Source organism: Cnephaeus nilssonii, assembly GCF_951640355.1.
Source record: "Cnephaeus nilssonii genome assembly, chromosome: 6".
Classification (NCBI taxonomy): domain Eukaryota; kingdom Metazoa; phylum Chordata; class Mammalia; order Chiroptera; family Vespertilionidae; genus Cnephaeus; species Cnephaeus nilssonii.
In genome coordinates this window covers 57,974,800-57,999,347 of record NC_137077.1, presented here as the reverse complement: position 1 = coordinate 57,999,347, position 24,548 = coordinate 57,974,800, and the positions used below count along the sequence as shown (strand labels likewise).

The following is a 24,548-nucleotide window of genomic DNA, read 5'->3' as shown; positions in this document are numbered from 1 at the left end:
TGCGTACGAATCACCTACAGAACTTCTTAAAACAGGTCCCTGAGCCCTACCTCTCCAATCCTGATTCAGTAGGTCGCGGTGGGATCCAAGCTTTTGCATTTCCAAATCTCCTAGGTGATCAGATGCTGCTGGTGTGTGCACCACACTTTAAGTGACATTCCTGCAAGTGATTTTTCTCTGATTGTTTTTACACTTCCGGGTTATTTCTGGGTGTTCATATTAACTGGGTAAGCTAAGAAAGCTGGAGGCAAACTCACTGGGGGATTTGGCATGTATTCTAGCACTCTGTACCCTGCATTTCCCCAGGAAAAAACCCTGAATGGGAAAATACCACTCAGCTGACCCCTATAAATATGATGTCTAGGTCGCTAATCTCATTAGAAAGTGAAACAGTCAGGTTCCAATGTAAGATAGTCCGGTTCCTAAGACCATGTTTATTCCGTTACACCACAGTTGTCATTCGAGTCATGAGAAGATGAAACTACTTACAGAGAAGAAGGGGACCCAAAAGAATCTGTGGTCAGAACCTTAGGGAATACCGTTTGTAAGGGTTGAGTTGTACACCACCCAAGATAAGATATGTAAAAAGTCCTAACCTCCCGCCACTCAGAATGTGCCTTTGTTGGGAAATAGTCTTTAGAAAGGTGACAAGGTAAAAATGAAATTGTTAAAGGGACCCTAGTTCAATATAAATGGTGTCCTTATAAAAAAGGGAAAATTGAACACAGAGACAACATGCACAAAGGGAAAACGATGTGAAGACACATAGGAGAAGACAGCTATGTAACAAATGCTGGCATCTACAAGCCAAGGAACACCAAGGACTGGTAGAAACTGGAAGAGCAGGGAGGACCCTCCTCCAGAGCCTTCAGAAAGAGCGCTGCACTGCAGCATCTTGAGTTTCGATTTCTAGTCACTAGAATTGTGAGACAAAACATTTCCATTGTTTTAAGCCACCCAGTCTTTTAGGAACCAAGAGAAGTGCTGGCTAAAGAGGCTAAGAGACCATGGTTAAAGGTGGGTAACATGCTATGCCATAGGACCAAAGGGGAAAGAAGTAAAAATGCATTTACCAAAACAATTGTTTTCCCTCTAAAATGACTTTTCTGGTCAGGTGAACAACTTTAACTGGCTGTGTGATTAAGAAATCTCAAAACATTTTTGAGACATCAGTTGTTAGCAGCAAAGAATAACGAACCCCTTACATGTATATAGGACCTTATTATTCGACATGTTTTCATCATTGATTTTCAAAACAGTCTGATGAGGGAGGCATTTCTCTGTTGTTTAAATAGGAGACTGAAGCTGAAAAAGAACTGAACTTTAAATGAAATTGTAAAATGTGCAGCCATTATGTTAAGTGTTTCATTATTTAGTATCTACAGAAACCCTCTGAAGCAGGTGTCTCACCCACCATTCTCAGGTCAGGAAACATAGAGTGTGAGGTAAATTATCCATGATCAGGGTTGGTAACAGGTTAAAAAAGCAGTCAAATTCGTATCTGTTGCCTCCAAAACTCAAGTTCTTTCCAGTACACCATAACTGGCCTCCATGTGGACTGCTGTGCTCCATAAAGTAGTTATTGCAATGAGACAGGTACTTTCAAGTGGATTTATTAAACTACAGCTTCCTAGATACAGAGAAATAGTTAAAAGATATTTCTCTTACCTGAAAGGCCTTTATGCATAAAGTAGTTGAAGAAATCATTCATATGGAAGTAATTACAGTTTATGCTGCCAAAATAAAATCTATTTTCTATCCATATGTATCAGTTAAAGGGCCCACCTGGTCAGCTGAACAACTTTAACTGGCTCTGTCATTAGGAAATCTCAAAGTAGAAGTTGGAAATTACTATAGAATCATGTGTATACTTACTTATTCTTCTCCTCAATAAACAGTAAAAAATCATCCCAAGACAAAAACCATACAGTACATTCCAATATAAAATTAATCATTTAAAATAACAACAGCATGTTTCCTTACCACACTGAAGATTAAATAAAGCTTTATGGTTTAATAAAGATTTCTCACGGGACCTAGAAGGCTGTTTTCAAATACTATCCTACTTCATTTTAAGGCATTTTTTTTTTCATCTTTAAGTTCTGAAAGAAGATTCCAATATTGCTTAAAATCCAAGTATCTAGAAGAGCAAGTCATATAGCATTCTTTTTGATATTAAATGTTTTTGGAATCACAGAGTTATAAAGGGTGTATAAGAGGCATTTAACTTGCCCATATAGTCTTAATACCTTCTATAAATGTATGGTAACTAATGATCATGAAGGAAAGTCTCTAAAGAGCTGTCTCCACCCTGGCATCCATTCCATATTGGAAGGACATTTCCAGGACAGAGGGGGAACTGCCCCCAAGTTCTCTCCTTCCCACAACCAAAAGCCCTTCAAGGCACCACTCTGCCCCAGTGTTCAGGCCAATCCTGATCCCATAGAGGAATATTGTGAACACCGCTGGCCCCAAACTTAGGTTCACACAGAATCAGCAAATGTCTCCTGGCTGCTAGCTCAGTTCAGCTGCTTGTACCCCCATTTTGATCAGCTGGATTTAGTTCTATTTTCTGCACTCAAGTCTTCCTTTCAGTAGCATACACAGTGCATGTATTCCTCCAGAATCATGACTTTGTCTTCATCTAGCTAGTCTCCTGCTGGTACAGAGTCTTGCCCTGAATTCTAGATTAGTGGCTGATAATTTATAATCAGCTGAATGGTTTCTCAGGTCCTACCAACTTACATGCCTGCCTGGACTCCTAAGTATTTGTATCTATTAACTCACCTTACCTGTGAAAATTCTTACAACTGCATGATGAGCCTATATTTTGTTGCTATACTTTCTGATAATGGACTCTGCATCTCATTAAGTGTATTGAACGCCTCATCTGGTAGAGCAGCCTTTAGGAATACCCTACTCTGCCAAGGTTCATTGTGCTATATCAGCTCAATCCTGAGCACAGTTTATTGTGGTGACCACTTCTTGGATGCACCCAAATGCAGAACTGTCAGCACCTTGCCTTTCCTCCCCTTCTTTAGGGTCTTAATAATAAAAACTTCTTAATTTCTGCTGATCTCAATCGTTTAGTAAAAATTAGGCTCTCAAAAAAAGGGAGATAGAGCTGTCAGTCATAAACAATATAGGCAGAAATGGATGGAAATATTTTGCTAAAATCACAGAACAGATTATATGACTGTGAAAATGAATGAAGTACAATTGGATGCAAACACATCTTAGAAATATAATGTTGAATGAAAAAAATAAATTTTAGGTGATTACACATAATATAATAACACATTTATAAAGCTTAATCAAGCAAATTGTAATAATACATTGGTTAATGATACCTACCATATATAGTAACATTATTTTTTAAAGAGGAAAGTTAGTAATTACTTTTAGATGAAGAAAAGCAGGAGTTGAACTGGGAAGGTGTACAAAATAGCTTTAAGAGCAAGCGTAAGGTTTGATTCCTAAATTGGTGATGGGTTTAGTACGTGGTAGTTCACAATTATTTTATATTATGCTTCCTAACTGTACATACATTACCTGTTTTTTATATGTATCAAATAGTATAGAAAAGTAATATCTCAAGTCAGTTATAGGATCATCTTTACTGATAAAAGGGATAAGGTGTTAGTTAGGTTCTGTGTTCTCAGGGAACTGTATCCTTTTTTTTTTTTGCTATTTACATCACAATAGCTTGATGGCATGCAAAAGGAAAAAACACAGATAATCCAAAATTTCATCTCTCTTTGTAAGTTTAGCTTGGATCCTGGGGTCTTACAGAAATCAGAGCATATATTTAGCATTTCTGTTGACAATAAGACATGTTGTTCAGTGCCTGCTGAACCTTCTTCCTTTATCCTTTCATTAAATTTTAGGAAGTGCTGGCAAGATAAGAATAAAGAAAATCAAATAAATCATCTGCCAAAAGGCTCACCTGTAAGGTATAGGCAAATAGTGCAGGAGTACTGATTAAAACAAGCAGATCGAAACCCTGATAACCTAAACCTCTCTAAAACATGGAGATTGGCAAGGGAAGAGCTTTCAGCATTTGAAGTGGCCCCATAGTATCAGGAACAAGGATGGGAATGTGAATCTAAGCACTTGTCAAGAGCTGTGTATTTAACTGAAGAGATAATTGTGGGCAAGTCTGTGGAATCCATGGAAGATGAAAAACGTGGAGTTTAGTAGATTATTAAATATTTCATAATGTTTTTTCCTTTCATGAAAGTATAATATAATTAGATCTTGGCTTAGTTTGTGCTTTTGACTGCCATTGTTAATTTTTTTTTTCATTTCAGAATTTTATTAACTCTCCACCCCCGAGTCATAACTTCCTTGTGCACTTCATACTTAGCTTTGGCAAATTTAAGGATTTAATTGCTGTAAAAAGACAGAAGTGAAAAGTAAAATAAAGAACTGATTCCCTTTGCCTCATTCATGAGCATATTTTTTTATTGAGGTAAAATCGGTATATAACATTATATTAGTTTCAGGTGTACAACATAAAAATTAGACACTTGTATTCAGTACAAAGTGATCACTATTATGAGTCCAGATGCAATCCATCACCATACAATTGACCCTCTTCATCAATTTTGGCTAACTCCCTTCCCCTCTGATAATCACCAATCTGTTCTCTGAACCTATGAGTTTTATTTTAGAGTCCACATGTAAGTGAATTCACACAGTATTGTCTTTCTATATCTGACTTATTTCACTTAGAATAATATTCCCAAGATCCATCCATGTCGTCACTATGTAAGATTTTCTTTTTTTATGGCTGAGTAGTATTTCACTGTACATACGCACTGTATCTTATTTATTTATTCATCCATCAGTGGACACTGTAGGTTGTTTCCATATCTTAGATATTGTTAATAATGCTGCAGCGAATATAGAGGTGCATATATTTTTTCTAATTAGTATTTTTCTTTTCTCCAGATAAATACCCAGAAGTGGAATAGCTGAATAATATGGTAGTTGTATTTTTAATTTCTTGAGGAAACTCTATATTGCTTTTCATAGCAGCTATACCAATTTACATATTACCAACAGTGTATAAAGGTTCCCCTTTCTCTGCATTCTTTCCATCACATGCTATTTCTTATCCTTTCAATAATTGTCATTTTGACAGATGTGTGATAATATCTTCTTATGGCTTTGATTTGCATTTTCCTGATGATTAGTGAGGTTGAACATCTTTTCATGTGCCTACTGGTCATCTACATGTCTTAAATAAAATTGTTTATTTTATCTTATTTTTGCTATGGAGTTTAAAAATATATATTTTGTATATTAACCCTTTATTGGATACATGATTTGCAAATATTTTCTTCCATTCAGTAGGTTGTCTTTTTATTTTGTTGATGTTTTCCTTTGCTGTGCAGAAGTTTTTTAGTCCCCCTTGTTTATTTTTCCTTTTGTTGCCTTTGCTTTTGAAGGCAGATCCAAAAACTCAGTGTCAACCCTGATGTCAGGGAATTTACCGCCTATGTTTTCTTCTTACTTCTTTATAGTTTCAGGTTATTATATTCAAGTATTTAATCAAATTTTCAGTTAGTTTTTGTGTATAATGTAAGGTAGTAGTCTAGTTTCATTTTTTATGTGTAGCTGTCCAGTTTTCTCAATCCAATTTATTGAAGAGACTGTTCTGTCTCCATTGCATATTATTGGCTCCCTTTTCATATACATAATTGACCATATATGTATGAGTTTATTTCTTCTGTTTTATTGAACTCTCTGTCCCATTTTCTGCTAATACTATGCAGTTTTGATTACTATAGGTTTGTTATATAGTTGAAAATTAGGGAGCATGATATTTTCAGTGTTGTCTGTTTTTTTTAGAATTGCTTTGGCTATTCAAGATATTTTGTGGTTCTAAACAAATTTTAGCATTATTTTTTTCTACTTTTGTGAGAAATGCCATTGGAATTTTGATAAGGATTGTGTTGAATCTGTACATCACTTTGGATGATATGAACATTTACACAATATTAATTATTCCAACCCATGAGTATGAGATATCTTTCCATTTACTTGTGTCTTCAGTTTCTTTCATCAATGTCTTACAGTTTTCAGTGTACAAGTCTTTCACCTCCTTGGTTAGATTTATTCCTAGGTATTTTATTCTTTTTGATACAATTAAAAATGGGGTTGTTTTCTTAGTTTCTCTTTCTTATAGTTCATTATTAATTTATGGAAAAACAACCGATTTTTGGATCTTGATTTTATATTATGGAACTTTACTAAATTTTTTTATTCTAATGTGGTTTTTTAGTGTGGATTCTTTTATTTTTAAAACAATTTTAATTATTGATTTTTAGAGAAAGAAAGGGAGCAGGGAGAGAGAGAAGCATAGATTTGTTGTTCCACCTATTTATGCATCCTTTGGTTGATTTTTGTATGTGCCATAGCTGGGAATCAAACCTGAAACCTTGGCATATGTGGGTGATGCTCTTACCAACTTAGCTACCAGGTGAGGGCTAGGGTTTTCTATATATATTATCATATCTTCTGCAAATAGAGATATATTTACTGCTTTCTTTATGACTTGCATATCTTTTATTTATTTTCTTGCTTAATTGCTCTGGTTAGGACTTCCAATACTGTTTTGACTAAAAGTGGCAAGAAAAATACATCCTTGTATTTTTTTCCTGACTTTAGAGGAAAAATTTCAGCTTTTCACCATTAGGTATGATATTAGCTCTGGGTTTGTCATATATGGCTGTTATTATGTGAAGTACATTCCCTCTATACTGACTTTGTTGAGTTTTATGAATGGATATTGAAATTTGTTTACTTGAGAAGACTGTGTATTCTGCTGCTTTGGGATGAAATGTTTTGTATATAACTATTAGTCTATCTTGTGTTATGTGTCATTTGAGGCCAATGTTTCCTTATTAATTTTCTGACTAGATGTTCTATCCATTGATGTAAGTGGGGTATTAAAGTTCCCTATTATTATTGTAATATTGTCAATTTTTTTCTGTTTAGGTATGTTAATATTTTGGGGCTCCTATGTTGAATATATATGTACTTACAAATGTTATATCCTCTTGTTGAATTGACCCTTTTATCATTATGTATTGCTCTTTGTCTTTTGTTACAGTCTCATTTTAAGTTCTATTTTGTTGGATATAAATATAGCTACACTAGCTTTCTTTACTCTTCCATTTACATGGAATGTCTTTTCCAATGTGGGACATAAACCCTTCACTCCTCAGAGAGAAGTGGAAGATCCATGAGATAAAATTCTCTACTATGTGTTGCCATGCTGGGAATGGGGTTTTCGTTGATAATGCAACTCTGCCTCTCCTAGAGATCTTCTTTTTTCTTTATTGATTAAGGTATTACAGATGTGTCCTTATCCTCCCATTGCCCTCCCACCCCATTCCCGTTCATGCCCTCACCATCTTGATGTGGCTCTTTCATCCCTTGTCGTGAAGGGAGCTGTTTAGCTAGTTATAAGGATTTTTTTTTCCAGTGGGAATTATTTCATAGGTACTTGTAGATTTAGTATGTCTATGGGACAAGGTGAGTTCAGGCTCTTTCTATGCCACCATCTTGCTATGTACAATCCTGCTGACTCACCAACATTTGATAGTTGTATTCATCCTTCCCCTCCCTTTGACCTTTTCTTCTCTCCTCTCCTCCCTCTTTCCTCTATCTTCCTTCTCTCTAATTGCTGAATTGATTTGTGGTCTTCTGTCTTAAGAAATCCTTTTTCATAACAGTCCTTTGTGGGGAAAGGGTAACTTCTATAAAAAAATCAAATACATGAGGAATTTGCATAATCTTTTTTTAATAGGTTGTATTAGGATATTAGATTACGAGGTTGTGTTACCTGGGCATGTGTGCTTCCATTCTTTCATACATTCATTCATCTAATAAACATAGGCATTAAGTACCTACTATACACCAGTGCTGTGGTAGATTTCTGGGATACATAATTGAGAGTAACATGGTCCCAGCCTCCAAGAAGTTCTCTGTATGCCCTAACATGATTTGTAGGTGTGAAATGTCAAAGATATGAACTGTTGAGGTTATTTTTAAAAAGCATGGGTGTTATTCTTGGGAGTATTGGCCATTGTGAATTGCTCTTTCTGTATTTCACTGTATTTGTGATAGCTTTGAAACCCTTGGGTAAATCCCAGATATCAGGGTTTAAGTTTATGGCAGCATCATTTACAATAGTGAAGATATGGAAACAATATATATATATATATATATATATATATATATATATATATATATACTCATTATATATCATGGATATTTATCCATTCTTTATCTATTTAGTCACTGAGGAACACAGATTGTTTCATATATATATATATATATATATATATATATATAGAGAGAGAGAGAGAGAGAGAGAGAGAGTCAAATATTATTCAGCCACAAAAATAAGGAAATCCTGCCTTTTTGAGACAACAGGAATAAACATTGAAGGCATTATGCTAAGTGAAATAAATTAGACACAGAAAGACAAATACTGTATGATTTCACTTATATGTGGAACCTAAATAAGCAGAACTCATAGAAACAAAGAGTATATTGGTGGATGCCTGGGATTGGTGGGTGGTGGAAATCAGGAGATATTGTTCAAAGGGTAAAAACTTCCGGTTATAAGATGAATAAGTTCTGGCTGTGTAATATTCAGCATAGCGACTATGGTTAACAACACTTTATTGTATACTTGAAAAATAGTTAGAAAGTAAATCCTAAATGTTCTCATCACACACATATGGGCACAAACACAAAGGTAGTTATATGAGGAGATGGATGTATTAACTTTATTGTGGCAATCATTTCTCAGTGTATGTGTATATCAAATCACCCCGTTGTACACTGTAAACTTACACAGTGTTATGTATCAGTTATATATCAAAGCTAGGGTGGGTGGGCAGAAATCTATCACCAGAGCCTAGTGAGGTCTGTTTTGAGTGTATGAATGGATGGATTGGGGGGAGGGAGAGTGTTCCCCGTGTAGGGTAGAAGCATGTAGAAGAACTAGGGTTTTTAAATGGAATGAAAATATTTGTCACTAACTTGTGGCTTTAGGAATGGCAGGAAGTTCTGGAGAATATTTGATACACCTTGTTTTCCTCACCTGATTAAGAAAAGTATATTTATGATCTCTTCACCATCTGACTAAATTTCATAGCTTCACTTCCGCATAGTTCTCTGGACATCCATCCACCCCTTCATCCATCGGTCCATATTTATTGACTGCCTTTAGGTTACCAGACACCAGGCAATGCATATAAGGCATCTTTGTGGAGCTTAGATTTTGTGTTCCTTGTGTTAATACAGGGAAACTAAAAAAATACTATCTAAAGATAGTGAAGGTGGCAATTTTAAATTGTAGTAAACATGCTGAGAAAGAGGCTTGTTCACTGTGGAAAGTGTTGGCAATAGATAATAAATGTTAGTTGGTTTAATATTCATGATTTTTTTCTTCACCCATATTTTATCAGTTCTAATAGCAGTGTCAGTTTGCCTTCAAATACAGGATATGGATAGGAGACACATTTCTTTAAATATTCAAAAGGATCCAAGACTGCTTTAGCTGTGAGCTTTGTGTTAAAAATAACGGGAACCATGCAGACAGTCCTGACTCTGAAACTTTAATAAACCAAGAAATTTCATTTGCCAGACTATCACTCTTCTATTAATAAGAACATGAAGTATTATGGAGCAAATGTTCATGTTCATTTACAAATATCATCAGGACTTCAGGTAACTGACAAATGACTGCATGGTACTTAGAGAAATGTTCTAAAGGTATTACTAGTATATCTAGCTAAAAATGTGTTTACTATTTCCTTTGAATTCCCCAAAATGCAGCACTATCTCTTCGCTGCTGAGCTATATTTATAGTTGTCTCCCCGGATACCTGATTTTTATTTTGGAGTAGATCCAATGCAAATCTCCACATTAATGCAACACATGCAAAGGTCAGAAGGTCCAAAGCGTGGTTCCCACAGCAACTGACCTTTGTTTCTCTGGAGCTTGGCAGTACTTGCTTTTACTTCGTATTAGAAAAACTTTTCTATTTAATGATGTATGGCATGGAGCAGTTGTTTGGGGGAAATGTTGTTTAGGAATGTCTGCTTTCCAGTAGAAAAACTTCAGTTTTATGTTATAAAAGTTTAAAGGCTATTTTGTACTTCCCATAGTCTTGAAAACTGAAGGCAACCATGGGAAAGTAAAAGTGAACACTTCTTTTTTTTTCTTCCTAAACAACTGTCTAACAGTAATTGATTTAGCTATCAAAACAACTTAAAATAAGCAACTAATTTTGATTATTTTATATTGGTTTATGAATATATAATAAGTAGATGGATACTTTTGAACAAACTAAAATGTGGAAAAAATACTTTATAAATGAAATATTTTTGTGTGGATGTTTATAAATGGAGTCATTTCTAATTTGAAACCAACAGAAACCACACCCATATTTTCTATCTTCTCTCTGTTGAAATGGAAGAATTGTTTCCACTACTGTTTCCATCATGGTTTGGATCCCATTTTCCGTAAAGGCTTTGGTCCTCCCATTTTCCCTCTCACTCCTGATTCATGCAGTTCTCCTCTCCCCGGTATCATTCCCATCAGCATATGCACATTCTCCTGCATCTCCCCCAGTGTCTGGGCCCCATAGCTACCACCCTGTTTTCTATATTCACTGTCTCCAGCTCTTTATCTCTTTATTTCACTCCAATGGGTCTTCAGTTCCAGTAGGTGCTCTTTTTCAAGGTCAGCAAGTCTTCCTTACCTGATGCCAAATGCCATGGTTACTTGTTGAGCTCACATTATTCAAACCTTAAACAACAGTACAAACTTTGCACTCAATTGACTATTTCTTTCTTCTTGGGACACCTTTTTTTTTTGGTGCTTGGGACACCACACTCTCCTTACTGGTTCCTTCTAAGACTCCTTCTAAATGCTTCCTAAACCCTCTTCCTCTGATCCACTTCTCCAGTGTGGATACACCAGGTCTGGTCTTCCCTATTTATGATATCACCCTGACTTAGGGTTGGCAGATTTGGCAAATAAAAATACAGGATGTTAATGTTATATCCGATAAGGGCCTAATCTCCAAAATTTATAGAGAACTCATACATCTTAACAAAAGGAAGATAAACAATCCAATAAAAAAAAAACGGGCAAAGGACTTAAATAGACATTTTTTGAAAGTGGACATAGAGAAGGCCAAGAGACATTTGAAAACATGCTCAAAGTCACTAATCATCCCAGAGATGCAAATGAAAATGACAATGAGATACCATCTCACACCTGTCAGAATGGCAATCATCAACAAATCAACAAACGACAAGTGCTGGCAAGGATGCAGAGAAAAAGAAACCCTCGTGCACTGCTGGTGGGAATGCAGACTGGTGCAGCCACTGTGGAAAACAGTATGGAGTTTCCTCAAAAAATTAAAAATGGAACTTCCATTTGACCCAGTAATCCCACTTCTAGGACTATATCCCAAGAAATCAGAAACACCAATCAGAAAGGACATATGCCCCCTATGTTCATAGCACAATTTACAATAGCTAAGATTTGGAAACAGCCTAAGTGCCTATCAGCAGATGAGTGGATTAAAAAACAGTGGTACATCTACACAATGGAATACAATGCTTCTGTAAAAAAGAAAGAACTCTTAACATTTGCAACAGCATGGATGGAACTGGAGAGTGTTATGCTAAGCGAAATAAGCTAGTTGGAGAAAGATAAATGTCACATGATCTCACTCATTTGTGGAATATAATGAACAACATAAACTGATGAACAGAAATAGATCCAGAGACAGAGAAGCTTCGAACAGACAGTCAAACTTCAGAGGGAAGGCAGGGGAAGGAGGGAGTGTGTAAGAGATCAACCAAAGGACTTGAATGCATGCATATAAGCATAAGCAATGGACACAGACACTAGGGGGGTGAGGGCATGTGTAGAGGGATGGGGGTGGCTGGGGAGAGATCAATGAGGGAAAAAGAAGACATATGTAATACTATATGTAATACTTTAACCATTATTAAAAAAATACAGGATGCCCAGTTAAACTTGAATTTTAGATAACCTTTTTTAGTGTTATGTGTTTCATAAAATACACACACACACACACACACACACACACACACACACACACACCTCTATGTATCATCTATCTATCCATCTCAGACTGTTGGGATATATCTACACTAACAAAAAAGAAACATGCAAATTACCATCACTCTGCTACGCTACCAGCCAATCAGAGTGAGTATGCAAAGTAACCTGAAAACATGGCGGCAGCCCCGCCCCCCCGCCGCTCCAGGCCTGTGGGGGTCGGAGAAGTTGGGCGCCAGCGCCTGAGGCTGGCTGCAGCCCAGGAGATGAAGAAGCCGCCTGCCCTGTGATCCCAGGCCACAGCCAGCAGCAGAAGCCTCATGTCTGCCTGCCCCACGTCCTGGGGGAGACAGAGAAACTGGGCCCCAGTGTCTGAGGAAGATGCAGCCCAGGAGAGGAAGAAGCCACCTGCCCCATGATCCCAGGCCACAGCCAGCCGGAGAACTTGCCCACACTGCATCCCAGGGAAGATGAAGAAGCCTCCCACCCCGTGATCCCGGGCGCTAGTACTTGTGGCTGCAACCCAGGTGAAGCCACCTGCCCACCATCCCCTGCGTCTGCAGCCAGCCTGGGCGCCTATGGCTGACCAGAGGGAGGGAAGCCCGGATCCTGGGTGCCTGTGGTCAGCTGGAGAAGGGAATCCTGGGTCCCAGATGCAGGGCCAAGGCAGAGGTGGTTAGGGGCAATCAAGCCAGCAGGGAAGCAGTTAGAGACAATCAGGCTGGCAGGCAGAAGAAGTTAGGGGCAATCAGGCAGGCAGGCGAGTGGTTAGGAGCCAGCAGTTCTAAATTGTGAGAGGGATGTCCGACTGCCAGTTATCCCCTGAGGGGTCCCAGATTGGAGAGGGTGCAGGCCAGGCTGAAGGACACCCCCCCCAGCCCCCCCGCCTCCCGTGCATGAATTTCGTGCACTGGGCCACTAGTTTTAGTATAACCATGCTTCATGCATGTTCGGGACATACTTATACTAAAAAAAATATTCATTGTGTCTGAAATTCAAATTTAACTAGTGTCCTGTATTTCATCTCTAACTCTATGCCAGGTAAGCTTATTTAGTTACTTAGAATTAAATACTATCTGTATGACCCAGAACTTACCTCTCACTAAGCTCTAGTTTTGTGCTCTCAGCTTCCAAAAGTAATATTCTGGATATCTACCTTCTCAAACTTAATATGTCTAAATGAGAATTATTTAGTTTCACCCCCTTGTCATCTTACTAATGACATCAATGTTCTTTTTACCATACTCTCATTAAATCTTTGGACAAGTCTCAAGGCTTATATGATCAAAACATCTCACAAGTATGTGTACTTTTCTTTATCTCTACTGATGCCTTCCTAGGTCACATCATTATGAAACTTGCCTGGACTATAACCCCAGATTCCTCAGTTCTCCCTGCATCTATGGCATCTATTCCCCACAACTATTTCTGTACGCAAAGATACTTTTAAAAGAGACCTTTAAATAATGTCAATGAGATTGTGTCATTTGGCCTGCTGTTTCAAAGCTCGCTTTACTTCCACTTTCCAATGGCTTCTCACTGCACTTTGAATAACCCAGATTCTTTATTATAACCAATAAGGACTCTGGCTAGTACCTCTCTTCAGACTCCTGCTTACCTCCTCCAGCCATGCTATCTCCTCTTTATTTCACTAGCTCTTTATTTTTATAAACTCCTCCCTTTTATTGCCCACATTTTCTTTCCCCTCCTTTTTCTCATGGTTTATTCATTTGTTTAACATCCTCCTTACCATCCTGTCTCATGTTGCTTCTGTACTTTCATCACTCTGTATCACATAACTGTTTTTTATGTATTATATCACTGAACAATACTTGCAGTTGTCACATTGGCATTTTTAGATCTTCATTTATTTTTTCTCTTCTGAAACATAAATTCCATGAGGAGAAACACCTTGTTTCTTTTGTTAATTATTTTATCTACAGCTCCAAGAATACAACATAGAAGGTACTCAACAAATATTTGTCGACAAATATTTGTTGAATGAGTGGTTTTCTAAAATAGATTTGAGCTGTGATGTGTCATGAAAATCCCAGCATATTACCCTTCCTCAGCTTTGAAGACAGGTATAGAATTTCCACTGCTTTTTTCCCCCACCAGCACATATGCTGCAATGGTGAGTTTGAAATGTTGGTGAAAAAACAGCAATCAGCACCAATGAAAACACTGAAATGGTTTCATCTGCTGGTTTGAGCTGGCTCTGTCTCTGAGGAGAGAAGCCTGAGATATTTTAGCCAGTCAGGATCCTGCAATGGATTCTTTCAAAATCAAATTTCAGCTTGTCAAGAGGTGGAGAAAATGATTTGTGACCGGAGAAGATGGTAGATTAATATTTCTGAAATACTGTGCACTAAACCCCCTGTAGCTACTCCTTTGTTCCGCTATTAGGACCTCCCTCCCTCTGGTACAGGAAATGCTTTGCTTTTAACAGCATCTTTGCTTTGCTATAGACATTTCCCCTGCCCCGAGATGGGGTTTCCCAGTGAGGTGTAACGCTCATTAGCCCCTCTGGACAATGCAGTTGCTGAAACAGACTTGGGTCTTTGTCTCACAGTGCGTTTTAGAGTCAGAAGGCCCTGGATGTCTGGGGGAGCTGTGATGTATGAAGCAGAAAGAAGATTGATTTGCCACAGGGTACCTTGTACCTGGAGTAATGAGAGTGGCAAATTACTTGCTCACTGAGCAAACATGACAGGAATGTCATAGAGTGAATTTATATGTATGCAAACACACTGGGGTCACAGAGGTGGGAATTCCACAAAGTGACCCTCTCTCTGGAAGACAGCCCTCCACATCACCACCTTGCACTGGGAAGGCTATGCTCAGCAAAAGCTGCATAATAGCTGCTTAAAACACAAAATACTTCTAATGAATAATGTAATGCTCACGGTACAGCAAGAACTAGGATAAATTGTGGTGCCATTTTAAAATGAGAGTCCTCAACTCACAGGCTATTTCTGGTGTTCATCTTGGATTTTGTGGCAGTGGAACATAAAACACCTACTTTAATAGAGTAAAAGAAATGGAGTGATTTATCCTAGTCATGGTAGGCCTTTAGAAACTCTCATTTGGTAATAGAAAAAACCAGTGGTTGGTGGGGGAGCAGATAATTTGTCTACGTTTAGGCAGCCCAATGCATAGAGAGCACTCACGCTTCTAAGAACATTTGGGGCAGACAAAAGAATTTTAAAACTCTTTAAGTGACAGAGGAAGTGGTAGTAATATTCGGTTAAAACATTTTAAGATTTCTAACTTAAAGATTTGCACAATTCACTTTAAGAAGCACTGCTGATGCTTTTAGCTGTAACCTATTAAAAAACACACACATTAAAATGATAATTTTGTTTTGTTAACAAGTTTAAAAATCTGCTGATTTTAACAAGTAGTCCTGGATTTAGAATACTTTTTTTTCTTATTTGATACTCATTCGTTAATCTTTCCTCATTTATTTTTTGAGACACTGGCCTGTGCCTGGCACCATGTTCAATGTAAGGTACTACAGCGATCAAAGGAGCCATTCAGGTTCCTAAGCAGCCCATTCCTGGTAACCCAGATTGTAATGTAATTTACGTCCTGAGAAAAGGACCCTTGTTAAGCCTGAGTGTGGGACTGAGCCCTGGTGAACAAGGCAGAAGACAATATTCTAATGTGTTTTTTAGTTTTTTATCTGCTCCCCCATGTCCCCTCCCCCACCCCCCCCCCACCCCCGCTTAACTTCCACAATATTGATTAGAATAGTCAGTGGGGGTGCAGTTAGTTAGTCTAGATAGGAAACAGCAAATGGTGACATCCTTTAACTTGGTACCTCATGGGGACACAGAAAGTATGTATGTTTTCTGTGTGTTATGCACCCTTCTAAGAATTTCATTTGTGGTAGCTGATTTAATAATCATGCTACTCCTGTTAGGCAGATTCCACTTGGCAGACAAGGAGACGATTGGGGAGTGAGATGAAATAACTTTGCCGAGGTCACACAGGTAGTTAGCAGTCAAGGCCGATCTGTTGTACAGCCTTCAATGACCACAGGGGAGTTTAACCTCTACTTGGGAGGAGGAGGATCAGAGGAGCTTTGGTTGAAAATAACTGAATCTACATTTAAAATAAGAAATACTCTCCACTGTAGGTGCCAGAGCTTCTGCCTCCAAAGTTTCTTCCTTTCATGGCTCCAAAATTGGAAGATTGATTGCTGTAATTGCCAAAATCATTGTAGCGTCCTCCACCTCCCACATGGCTTCCATCATTATCAAATCCATTATAGCCATCCCCACTGCCACCATATCTAACACCATATCCACCCTCACCACGACTGCCACAGAAGCCTCCTCGATCACTGATGTTTCCTCAAAACCAAAGTTGTCATTCCCACCAAAACCACCTCCACGACACCTCCAAAGTTTCTAGAACCACTTTGACCTCTTTGGCTGGATGAAGCACTAGCCATCTCTTACTTAGATGGGCCTTTCCTTACTTCATAGTTGTGGCCATTCACAGGATGGTATTTCTGAATGACAATCCTGTCTACAGAGTCATGGTCATCAAAGGTTCCAAAAGCGAAACCTCTCTTTCTGCCACTGCCTTGGTCAGTCATGATTTTCCAGTCATTTCAATTTCCCCATGCTGTTCAAAATAATCTCTTAGGTGATGTTCTTCAGTGTCTTTTTTAATACCACCAACAAAGGTCTTTTTCACAGTTAAGTGGGCACCAGGTCTTTGAGAATCTTCTCTTGAGACAACCATCCCTGGTTCCACAACTCTTCTATCCACCTCGTGGAGCCTTGCATCCATGTCCTCCATAGTGGCACACATGACAAACGCAAAGCCCCTGGGGTGCTTGGTGTTTGATCTCTCACCGCCACAATCTGTGGGTGTCTCCATTGCTCAGCGTGGCTCCTCAGACTCTCATTGGTTGTTTCAAAGCTCAGACCTCCAATAAAGAGCTTGTACAGCTGTTTGTTCTCTTTGGGAGACCAACTTGACATGGCAACTGCCAGAGGGTGGACTTCACCGATGCTACTTGGTGGTGTCCCCCGGCAGAAAGCTATGGCAGTGGCAGGTTTTAATTACTGTCAGGAAACAAAGCTTAGAGGAGAGGAGAGCCAGAGAAGTGACAGGGAAGCTACAGGTTACAACACATTCGTGAACTCAGCCAAGCACAGTGATGACAGGGCATAGCTGCTACAGAGAAGACATGTTTTAGACAATACTCATGTGAATGGGCAAGAAACTTGAGGACTGTACTTGTGACTAATTGTATCACAGGTTATTTTCGTTTCTGTTCTGTGGAAAGTGTAAAGCATCCCAACAAAGGGTTTTAATGTAGATTTTTTTTGTACCCATGCTATTGATTGCTAAATGTGGTAGTCTGATCATGATGCTGAATAACTGTCTTTTTTTAAAAAGAAAATATTCTCTAAATTTTAGTATGTGACTGACAAAGACATATTTATATGCACTTACACATGGTATAGAATGGAACTTTGGGTTTCATCTCTTGGACCTAGTCACTAAGAATCTGGTATTACTTACACCTTGGTCCACTATGAAATTCTCTTCCTTTAGGATCTTTTGATCGTCTTTCGTGTCTACACTACTATTGCCTCATATCAGTGTATGTCAGATTGTTGCCTTCTTGCTTGGGGCACCTAATTTTTTTCTGAGTCTTTTTATCCATTTGACCTTTTAAAGAGCAGTCTCTCACTGACTTTCTTTTCTTTTTTCAAAAAAATATATTTTATTGATTTTTCACAGAGAGGAAGGGAGAGGGATAGAGAGCTAGAAACATCGATGAGAGAGAGACATTGACCAGCTGCCTCCTGCACACCCCCCACCGGGGGATGTGCCCGCAACCAATGTACATGCCCTTGACCGGAATCGAACCTGGGACCTTCCAGTCCGCAGACCGATGCTCTATCCACTGAGCCAAACCGGTTTCAGCTCTCACTGACTTTCTAAGAAAGATTGCATCCCCTAAAAACTTTGCAAAATGTCAATTGTTATATGTACTTGCTTGATTTGCCTGCTTTCTCTGTTTGTAGGAGGGTGTGGCTATGATTGCTTCCTCTTGATCTGAGTGATCTTGTCCATCTGGTGAATTTTTCAGGCTTTACAATTAAGATTTGAACCCACTTTATGGGGGAAACTCCTGTTTGGGACTAGAGCTAATGACATACTGCCCATTTGTCAGGAACATGGATTCCTCCTGGCTCCAATCCCTTAGGGACATTCTGGTTTCATAATTTCATCTTTCTATTGTATGGACTACACTAATAATAGAAATTAGCCAACACTTAGGTGCTTTCTATATGTCAGGCCCCTTCTATAAGTGCTTTATATGTCTTAACAAATTTAATAATAAGGCTAGTGCTATTGGATAGGAAACACTATTTTCTGCATTTAATAGATAAAGAATGTGCACAAGGTAGTAAGCTGTCAAGCTCGACCTAGGACTTCAAACATCTCTGCTAAAGAATTACTGGCATATTGAAGGTAATTTCAAATTGTCCTGGGAGGGTCATAGAAGTCTTCATGGGAGAGTTAGCATTGATTTCAGCATAGCACTGATTTTTTTTTCTATTTGATCTTCTCTATGACTCTCATAATTATTTGTTAGATATGGTTGCCTGTATCGAATTGTTGAGCATTTATTCTGAGGGAGGCCCTACTGTAAAAACTTCATATATATCAACATGTCACTGGAGAATGAAACTTCTCCATCACTCAGAGTGAGGTGCTTGTGATGTCTTTAGAAAATGAATTTCCTAAGATTCACATAGGAGAATGAGATGTGGTAAAATACTTTATTTGTGTGGAGTTACATTTCTAGGAGTGCAAAGTCCCATGTCCCTTAAACTAGTCTTTAAAAAGGTGCAGCTGGGGATCCAGTAGAGCCAAAAGGAGGGTCAGTGTCCAGAGCTTCTGTTCGATGTAGCAGCCTCATAAGTTCAGCATTCAGACGAATTAAAAGTCCCTTAGTCCATTTGTGGGTCCCACAGAGCTGTCACGCCCATAACCTGGCACGCCAGTGAGAGAGAGAGGCTCCTTTGTTTAGAGGTTTAAATATTCAGGTTTTGTGCCCTTGCAATGGCCACACTTATTCTGGCTGTTGATTCACTCCCAGGTGTGACTGACAGACAGGCGGGCACCATCCCACATCTCTCAGACCTTACAGGGCATGTGACTAAATTGCCTTTGTCTAGTTCCTTCACCTATTGATCAGCAGGGAACAGACTTGGAGATTGTTAAATTAGCAAAGCTGTATAAATGGCATGCTTATATTACCTAGTCTTCATTTTATTCCTTTCCTGTTAATAATAACCAGGTTATTACAATGGTTTCATTCACATTTAATAATACTCACAACTCCTGAGAAAGGAATCATTTTCCCCTTTCCCTATTTCATAGTTGAAGAAATTGAAGCACTTGTTAATTTTGTCCACTGGCCCAAAGTTGGTAAATGTCAAAGCTAGGGTTTGAATGCAGGACATCTAGCTCCTGAGTTGTGTATCCACTACTCAGTATTTTAATTATGTATCATGCCATGATCTTCGCAGTGGGGTTCAGGATCTGAAGGAGGGGCTGACGCACAAATGAAAATACTATACAGGAAATATGAATTTAGAAGGCATGCGGGGCCAGGTGGAGACCTCTTTCTTGAAGAGGCACACTGACTTCTGGCCTGGTCTGCTATTTATTTACTTGAATACACATTTGGCCTTTAGCAATGCATATGGGCATATCAAAGGTAAAGTTAGGTAAACACTAAAAGGATTATCAGGTTAGGGAATTGCCTTGAGCCACCACTATCTCAACAGACCTGCTAACACCCAAGGTCCATTGGCCTTCCGTGTTTCTTGTTGCACTGACAGTATTGGCAAGTGGTGGCTTCCCTCAGTATCAATGTCAAATAAGGTGGCCATAATTATAGCTGAATAATATACACCAATTTATGAACCACACTATTTTATCTTTTGATATTTTAGATGCCTATGTGAACTAACAATATAAAACAATAAAGGTCAAGAACTAATCTATTTTAAATTACATTTCTTTTCATTAAACTGTAAGCTCAAGTGACCAATACCAGCAAGTTGACACAGATGGGGACAGTTGGGACCCAGAACTTGACCTTGTACTATGAGGGTCTGATGATGGGATTGGGCCCAACTTGGGTCCAGAGGAAGGTCCATTCTGGTAGGTGAGGCATGGCATCCAGGCAATAAGGCAAGAACAACATAGCCCAGAGAATTATTGTTAAGGGCAGGAGAAATATAGGGTGTCCCCCAAAATGGATACACATTTTAATAGCTGATAACTCACTCAATTTTCACTCCTTTTGAGGTTTAACTGATTTTAAATAATGGCCAGGGAAGATTGTCAGGAGGTAGTAAAGACAAGGACTGAATTTCAGGAATTGCATTTTAGGTGTGTGTGTGTTGGGGGGATGGGTTAGGGAAGGGAGGCAAGAGCAAAGTGAGGTGTTTACAGCTGCTCCAAAGGAGTCAGGCCCGAAAAATGGTAGAAGCTGAACTGGGGCACCACAAGAGAGCTAGACTGACAAATGTGATGTGAGTCTTATAGTATTGGGGCAGATCTTCAAATTCATATTCCAACTCCTAAGGCTCATCCTAATTACTAGAGGGAGGTCTGAGCCTGCAGAAGGGGGAGGCTTTGGAAAAACATGTTTCCTCTTTTATCAGAGGGAGGCCTTATGATATCCTCTTCCAATTATTTGTCATAACTATGGTGATTATTGCTAGATTTAGGTGCATTCCATTGGTTGTACTTACAAAGTTCCTGATTGGTTTTTGAGACAGAGTGAAAACAGTGTTCCTGGACATACTATCTGCCTTACACAGGAATAAAAATTTTGAGAGGATAGAAAAATAATTTATATTAATAGTATTATCTGTTGTCAGAAGGTGGGCACTTAGCCTGTTTAGAAAGGGCATAACATCAATGATCAAGTTGCTGGCATGAATTGAGAAGGGTGATGCCTATAAGCCCAAATCGCAGGGAGTCCAAAATTACTGCTATTTATCATTAGGGACCATTATGTAGTTTTCCAGCATATAATTACCTTCTTAAATACATTGTGATACAGTGGTCATTTTTTATTCCTTATAACTGACAAAAAGAGTTAATACAGAATCAGGTGAACAGCATGTGACCTGAGGTGGAGGATACCTGTTCCCCTGATAATTCAGAAATTGAATAATGTCCCCAATAGACGAAAGCAATTTTATTGTCACCTTCATTTGATGTTTGTACAATGTGGTGTCAGCAGATGGTGTCAGGGGTTCTGGGAACTTGATTATTTTTGTCAATGCTCAGTACAGAAGGTGCAGAACTAAAGCGGAATAAAGGAACAATGCCACCCTGTGCCCTGGCTCTGTGTCATCCTTCTCCTTTTGTGCAAGATGGAAACTAATGTAGAAGCCAGGATCTCTTTCTCTACTGTTCATCTGGTGCATACATGTCCACAAATATTGCTATAGAGTGATCTGGTAGAAGGAACAAGAAATTTGTAATCAGAGGACCTGGACATGGGTCCTAAAGCTATTATATGGGGTGTGTCCCTATTGGGTGAGTCAATTCACTTCCCTGACCCTCAGTTTCCTTATTTTTGAAATACTTTTTCCAGATGTAACTCTTTTTTTAAAAATAAATAATTAATTTATTTTTAAAAATTTATTGGAGTGACATTGATTATTAGGATCATACAGGTTTCAGGTAGAGATTTCTCTGTTACAAGATCTGTATATTGCACTGTGTGTGCCCACCACCCAAAGTCAAATAACCTTTTGTCACATGTATATGGTCAGATAATTTTCAACAAAGGAGCCAGAAACACACAATGAAGTAAAGGTAGCCTCTTCAATAAATGGTGCTGTGAAAATTGGAAGACCACATGCAAATTAATGAAACTGGATTACATTTTGTCCCCATGTACAAAAATTAATTGAAAATGGATCAAAGACATAAATACAAGGTCTGAAACAATAAATGGCATAGAAGAAAAGCAGATGTAACTCTTATTACTCCATTCCATAGTGCAGGACAAAGACAAATAAGACTGCTTGCTTTTCCTACTCCTTGAAGGTCCCACATTGAGTGTTTTTCTCAGACTGTTCCTTTGACTTGGCATGCCTTTCTTTCTATCATCTCTGCTTATTAAGATCTTACCCAGAAGCAACTTGTTCAAGGACACCCAGCTGGGAGCTTTAGATGTTAATAAAAATAATAGAAGTGAAAAAAGAGACTCAGGGAGAAACCAAGATGGCGGCATAGGTAAACACCTAATCTGCAACCTCGCACAACATTTTCAAAAATACAACTAAAAGTCAAAACGGACATCATCCAGAACCACAGGAAAGCTGGCTGACTGAAATGCCCACAATTAGAAGGAAAGAGAAAACCACAAGGAAAATCAGAGGAGCCGTAAAAGCCTGAGGTATGGAGACACGGGAAGAGACAGGGGCGCGCGCGCGTGCGGGAAGGACGGAGCCGGAGAGGACGGGGAGCTGAGTGCCTGGCCGGCGTTCTCTAGTGGGAAGGAGATAAAAGCTCCAGATTACGCTGAACCCCAGCTCCGACTGCACTGAACCCCAGTTCCAGGTGAGACCCTGGGAAGCCAGGCTTATACTGGGGGAATCTGGGCTGTAAGGCGGAAACTCAGGGGAGCGGCGAAAGGCAGAGCTCCAGAGGCGCGCACGTGAATGTGTGCAGAGGACGGACTGTTGACTGTGCCGCTGAATTGCCTTAGCAGGAAGGAGACAATAGCTCCAGACTGTGCTGAGCCCCAGTTCCAACTGCACTGAAACCCAGTTCTGGGCGAGAATCTGGGAATCCAGATTCATTGGGGGAGAGACTAGACTGTTTGGCAGTGGGCGAAACTCCAGGGTGCCTTTCTCTCAGAGGTGCTTGCAGGGAGTACAGAGGGACACTGAGACCCAGGAACCTCATAGGGCAGGGCTGACGGGAAGCCAAGGCTGTAGGCTCCACCCTGAAACTCCGCCCCATCCAAGCTGAGCACAGAGGCTTTTACAATTTTGCAAGTCTAGTTGAATAAGGCTGTCTCCCGGCGTAGACACAGCTGATCCTCACAGCCAATTGGCCTGGAGGTCAAATCCTCCCAGTGTACCAACAGCAATCAAGGCTTAATAACACCAAGACTTTGCACTCAGCCCACAAAGGGGGGTACCAAGAGCGACCACCTAGGGAGATTGGGGAAGCTGAGCTACCGGCCCCATAGGTCACTGACCACACAAAGCCACTCCATCAACACAGGGAGGCAGCCAAAATGTGAAGACACTGAAGCAGGTCACGAATAGAAGAGATGGAGGAAAGTAAACTAATGGACGACACAGTGTTCAGAACCACATTTATAAGGTTACTCAAGAATCTTCTAAAAACCGCTGATAAACTTGAAGAGACCTTCAAGGACATTAATGAGAATACCAAAAAAATGGAAAAGGACCAGTCAGAAATTATGCATACACTGTCTGAAATAAAGAATATACAGAAACTCAACTGTAGATCACCGTACCCCAAGAGTCAAACCAAAGATCTGGAACATGAGGAAGCAAAAAACACCCAACCAGAGAGGCGGAAAGTAAGAAGAATCCAAAAGTGTGAGGATAGCGTAAGGAGCCTCTGGGACGGCTTTAAGCGTACCAACATCCGAATTTTTGGGGTGCTAGAAGAAGAGAGAGAGCAAGATACTGAAAACCTATTTGAAGAAATAATGACAGAAAACTTCCCCCAACTGGTGAAAGAAATAGACTTACAAGTCCAGGAAGCGCACAGAACCCCAAACAAGAGGAATCCAAAGAGGACCACACCAAGACACATCATAATTAAAATGCCAAGGGCAAAAGACAAAGAGAGAATCTTGAAAGCAGCAAGAGAAAAACAGTTAGTTACCTACAAGGGAGTACCCATACGACTGTCAACTGATTTCTCAACAGAAACTATGCAGGTCAGACGGGAGTGGCAAGAAATATTCAAAGTGATGAACAGCAAGAACCTACAACCAAGATTACTCTACCCAGCAAAGCTATCATTCAGAATTGAAGGTCAGACGAAGAGCTTCACAGACAAGAAAAAGCTAAAGGATTTCATCACCACCAAACCAGGATTACATGAAATGCTGAAGGGTATTCTTTAAGAAGAGGAAGAAGAAAAAAAAGGTAAAGTTAAAAATTATGAACAACAAAAAGACATCAAATACATACCTACCAACAAGTGAATCTAAAAATCAAGTGAATAAGCCGAAACCGGTTTGGCTCAGTGGATAGAGCGTCGGCCTGCGGACTCAAGGGTCCCAGGTTCGATTCCGGTCAAGGGAATGTACCTTGGTTGTGGGCACATCTCCAGTGGGGGGTGTGCAAGAGGCAGCTGATCGA

General features: G+C 39.3%; 1 protein-coding gene and 1 pseudogene across 2 annotated transcripts in view; one reads left to right on the top strand and one right to left on the bottom strand.

Moving 5' to 3' along the window:
* The window catches only part of TAFA2 (TAFA chemokine like family member 2), a gene marked incomplete at its 3' end in the record, with an annotated part of 416,622 nt that overhangs the window by 288,718 nt on the left and 103,356 nt on the right, over positions 1-24,548 (top strand). The gene's annotated exons all lie outside the window — the stretch shown is intronic.
* LOC307101076 (heterogeneous nuclear ribonucleoprotein A1-like 2) lies at positions 16,240-17,123 on the bottom strand (annotated as a pseudogene). Its single transcript has one exon. The product of its transcript is annotated as a heterogeneous nuclear ribonucleoprotein A1-like 2 (transcript).